The sequence below is a fragment of the Asterias amurensis genome, chromosome 10 (assembly GCF_032118995.1).
Source record: "Asterias amurensis chromosome 10, ASM3211899v1".
Taxonomy (NCBI): domain Eukaryota; kingdom Metazoa; phylum Echinodermata; class Asteroidea; order Forcipulatida; family Asteriidae; genus Asterias; species Asterias amurensis.
This window is the reverse complement of record NC_092657.1, coordinates 56,891-61,890: the sequence shown is the minus strand read 5'-3', so window position 1 is coordinate 61,890 and position 5,000 is coordinate 56,891.

Sequence of the window (5,000 nt, the reverse complement as noted above, 5' to 3'; positions counted from 1 at the left end):
TAGGGTTAGGGTTAGGGTTAGGGTTAGGGTTAGGGTTAGGGTTAGGGTTAGGGTTAGGGTTAGGGTTAGGGTTAGGGTTAGGGTTAGGGTTAGGGTTAGGGTTAGGGTTAGGGTTAGGGTTAGGGTTAGGGTTAGGGTTAGGGTTAGGGTTAGGGTTAGGGTTAGGGTTAGGGTTAGGGTTAGGGTTAGGGTTAGGGTTAGGGTTAGGGTTAGGGTTAGGGTTAGGGTTAGGGTTAGGGTTAGGGTTAGGGTTAGGGTTAGGGTTAGGGTTAGGGTTAGGGTTAGGGTTAGGGTTAGGGTTAGGGTTAGGGTTAGGGTTAGGGTTAGGGTTAGGGTTAGGGTTAGGGTTAGGGTTAGGGTTAGGGTTAGGGTTAGGGTTAGGGTTAGGGTTAGGGTTAGGGTTAGGGTTAGGGTTAGGGTTAGGGTTAGGGTTAGGGTTAGGGTTAGGGTTAGGGTTAGGGTTAGGGTTAGGGTTAGGGTTAGGGTTAGGGTTAGGGTTAGGGTTAGGGTTAGGGTTAGGGTTAGGGTTAGGGTTAGGGTTAGGGTTAGGGTTAGGGTTAGGGTTAGGGTTAGGGTTAGGGTTAGGGTTAGGGTTAGGGTTAGGGTTAGGGTTAGGGTTAGGGTTAGGGTTAGGGTTAGGGTTAGGGTTAGGGTTAGGGTTAGGGTTAGGGTTAGGGTTAGGGTTAGGGTTAGGGTTAGGGTTAGGGTTAGGGTTAGGGTTAGGGTTAGGGTTAGGGTTAGGGTTAGGGTTAGGGTTAGGGTTAGGGTTAGGGTTAGGGTTAGGGTTAGGGTTAGGGTTAGGGTTAGGGTTAGGGTTAGGGTTAGGGTTAGGGTTAGGGTTAGGGTTAGGGTTAGGGTTAGGGTTAGGGTTAGTAGGGTTAGGGTTAGGGTTAGGGTTAGGGTTAGGGTTAGGGTTAGGGTTAGGGTTAGGGTTAGGGTTAGGGTTAGGGTTAGGGTTAGGGTTAGGGTTAGGGTTAGGGTTAGGGTTAGGGTTAGGGTTAGGGTTAGGGTTAGGGTTAGGGTTAGGGTTAGGGTTAGGGTTAGGGTTAGGGTTAGGGTTAGGGTTAGGGTTAGGGTTAGGGTTAGGGTTAGGGTTAGGGTTAGGGTTAGGGTTAGGGTTAGGGTTAGGGTTAGGGTTAGGGTTAGGGTTAGGGTTAGGGTTAGGGTTAGGGTTAGGGTTAGGGTTAGGGTTAGGGTTAGGGTTAGGGTTAGGGTTAGGGTTAGGGTTAGGGTTAGGGTTAGGGTTAGGGTTAGGGTTAGGGTTAGGGTTAGGGTTAGGGTTAGGGTTAGGGTTAGGGTTAGGGTTAGGGTTAGGGTTAGGGTTAGGGTTAGGGTTAGGGTTAGGGTTAGGGTTAGGGTTAGGGTTAGGGTTAGGGTTAGGGTTAGGGTTAGGGTTAGGGTTAGGGTTAGGGTTAGGGTTAGGGTTAGGGTTAGGGTTAGGGTTAGGGTTAGGGTTAGGGTTAGGGTTAGGGTTAGGGTTAGGGTTAGGGTTAGGGTTAGGGTTAGGGTTAGGGTTAGGGTTAGGGTTAGGGTTAGGGTTAGGGTTAGGGTTAGGGTTAGGGTTAGGGTTAGGGTTAGGGTTAGGGTTAGGGTTAGGGTTAGGGTTAGGGTTAGGGTTAGGGTTAGGGTTAGGGTTAGGGTTAGGGTTAGGGTTAGGGTTAGGGTTAGGGTTAGGGTTAGGGTTAGGGTTAGGGTTAGGGTTAGGGTTAGGGTTAGGGTTAGGGTTAGGGTTAGGGTTAGGGTTAGGGTTAGGGTTAGGGTTAGGGTTAGGGTTAGGGTTAGGGTTAGGGTTAGGGTTAGGGTTAGGGTTAGGGTTAGGGTTAGGGTTAGGGTTAGGGTTAGGGTTAGGGTTAGGGTTAGGGTTAGGGTTAGGGTTAGGGTTAGGGTTAGGGTTAGGGTTAGGGTTAGGGTTAGGGTTAGGGTTAGGGTTAGGGTTAGGGTTAGGGTTAGGGTTAGGGTTAGGGTTAGGGTTAGGGTTAGGGTTAGGGTTAGGGTTAGGGTTAGGGTTAGGGTTAGGGTTAGGGTTAGGGTTAGGGTTAGGGTTAGGGTTAGGGTTAGGGTTAGGGTTAGGGTTAGGGTTAGGGTTAGGGTTAGGGTTAGGGTTAGGGTTAGGGTTAGGGTTAGGGTTAGGGTTAGGGTTAGGGTTAGGGTTAGGGTTAGGGTTAGGGTTAGGGTTAGGGTTAGGGTTAGGGTTAGGGTTAGGGTTAGGGTTAGGGTTAGGGTTAGGGTTAGGGTTAGGGTTAGGGTTAGGGTTAGGGTTAGGGTTAGGGTTAGGGTTAGGGTTAGGGTTAGGGTTAGGGTTAGGGTTAGGGTTAGGGTTAGGGTTAGGGTTAGGGTTAGGGTTAGGGTTAGGGTTAGGGTTAGGGTTAGGGTTAGGGTTAGGGTTAGGGTTAGGGTTAGGGTTAGGGTTAGGGTTAGGGTTAGGGTTAGGGTTAGGGTTAGGGTTAGGGTTAGGGTTAGGGTTAGGGTTAGGGTTAGGGTTAGGGTTAGGGTTAGGGTTAGGGTTAGGGTTAGGGTTAGGGTTAGGGTTAGGGTTAGGGTTAGGGTTAGGGTTAGGGTTAGGGTTAGGGTTAGGGTTAGGGTTAGGGTTAGGGTTAGGGTTAGGGTTAGGGTTAGGGTTAGGGTTAGGGTTAGGGTTAGGGTTAGGGTTAGGGTTAGGGTTAGGGTTAGGGTTAGGGTTAGGGTTAGGGTTAGGGTTAGGGTTAGGGTTAGGGTTAGGGTTAGGGTTAGGGTTAGGGTTAGGGTTAGGGTTAGGGTTAGGGTTAGGGTTAGGGTTAGGGTTAGGGTTAGGGTTAGGGTTAGGGTTAGGGTTAGGGTTAGGGTTAGGGTTAGGGTTAGGGTTAGGGTTAGGGTTAGGGTTAGGGTTAGGGTTAGGGTTAGGGTTAGGGTTAGGGTTAGGGTTAGGGTTAGGGTTAGGGTTAGGGTTAGGGTTAGGGTTAGGGTTAGGGTTAGGGTTAGGGTTAGGGTTAGGGTTAGGGTTAGGGTTAGGGTTAGGGTTAGGGTTAGGGTTAGGGTTAGGGTTAGGGTTAGGGTTAGGGTTAGGGTTAGGGTTAGGGTTAGGGTTAGGGTTAGGGTTAGGGTTAGGGTTAGGGTTAGGGTTAGGGTTAGGGTTAGGGTTAGGGTTAGGGTTAGGGTTAGGGTTAGGGTTAGGGTTAGGGTTAGGGTTAGGGTTAGGGTTAGGGTTAGGGTTAGGGTTAGGGTTAGGGTTAGGGTTAGGGTTAGGGTTAGGGTTAGGGTTAGGGTTAGGGTTAGGGTTAGGGTTAGGGTTAGGGTTAGGGTTAGGGTTAGGGTTAGGGTTAGGGTTAGGGTTAGGGTTAGGGTTAGGGTTAGGGTTAGGGTTAGGGTTAGGGTTAGGGTTAGGGTTAGGGTTAGGGTTAGGGTTAGGGTTAGGGTTAGGGTTAGGGTTAGGGTTAGGGTTAGGGTTAGGGTTAGGGTTAGGGTTAGGGTTAGGGTTAGGGTTAGGGTTAGGGTTAGGGTTAGGGTTAGGGTTAGGGTTAGGGTTAGGGTTAGGGTTAGGGTTAGGGTTAGGGTTAGGGTTAGGGTTAGGGTTAGGGTTAGGGTTAGGGTTAGGGTTAGGGTTAGGGTTAGGGTTAGGGTTAGGGTTAGGGTTAGGGTTAGGGTTAGGGTTAGGGTTAGGGTTAGGGTTAGGGTTAGGGTTAGGGTTAGGGTTAGGGTTAGGGTTAGGGTTAGGGTTAGGGTTAGGGTTAGGGTTAGGGTTAGGGTTAGGGTTAGGGTTAGGGTTAGGGTTAGGGTTAGGGTTAGGGTTAGGGTTAGGGTTAGGGTTAGGGTTAGGGTTAGGGTTAGGGTTAGGGTTAGGGTTAGGGTTAGGGTTAGGGTTAGGGTTAGGGTTAGGGTTAGGGTTAGGGTTAGGGTTAGGGTTAGGGTTAGGGTTAGGGTTAGGGTTAGGGTTAGGGTTAGGGTTAGGGTTAGGGTTAGGGTTAGGGTTAGGGTTAGGGTTAGGGTTAGGGTTAGGGTTAGGGTTAGGGTTAGGGTTAGGGTTAGGGTTAGGGTTAGGGTTAGGGTTAGGGTTAGGGTTAGGGTTAGGGTTAGGGTTAGGGTTAGGGTTAGGGTTAGGGTTAGGGTTAGGGTTAGGGTTAGGGTTAGGGTTAGGGTTAGGGTTAGGGTTAGGGTTAGGGTTAGGGTTAGGGTTAGGGTTAGGGTTAGGGTTAGGGTTAGGGTTAGGGTTAGGGTTAGGGTTAGGGTTAGGGTTAGGGTTAGGGTTAGGGTTAGGGTTAGGGTTAGGGTTAGGGTTAGGGTTAGGGTTAGGGTTAGGGTTAGGGTTAGGGTTAGGGTTAGGGTTAGGGTTAGGGTTAGGGTTAGGGTTAGGGTTAGGGTTAGGGTTAGGGTTAGGGTTAGGGTTAGGGTTAGGGTTAGGGTTAGGGTTAGGGTTAGGGTTAGGGTTAGGGTTAGGGTTAGGGTTAGGGTTAGGGTTAGGGTTAGGGTTAGGGTTAGGGTTAGGGTTAGGGTTAGGGTTAGGGTTAGGGTTAGGGTTAGGGTTAGGGTTAGGGTTAGGGTTAGGGTTAGGGTTAGGGTTAGGGTTAGGGTTAGGGTTAGGGTTAGGGTTAGGGTTAGGGTTAGGGTTAGGTGGGTTAGGGTTAGGGTTAGGGTTAGGGTTAGGGTTAGGGTTAGGGTTAGGGTTAGGGTTAGGGTTAGGGTTAGGGTTAGGGTTAGGGTTAGGGTTAGGGTTAGGGTTAGGGTTAGGGTTAGGGTTAGGGTTAGGGTTAGGGTTAGGGTTAGGGTTAGGGTTAGGGTTAGGGTTAGGGTTAGGGTTAGGGTTAGGGTTAGGGTTAGGGTTAGGGTTAGGGTTAGGGTTAGGGTTAGGGTTAGGGTTAGGGTTAGGGTTAGGGTTAGGGTTAGGGTTAGGGTTAGGGTTAGGGTTAGGGTTAGGGTTAGGGTTAGGGTTAGGGTTAGGGTTAGGGTTAGGGTTAGGGTTAGGGTTAGGGTTAGGGTTAGGGTTAGGTGGGTTAGGGTTAGGGTTAGGGTTAGGGTTAGGGTTAGGG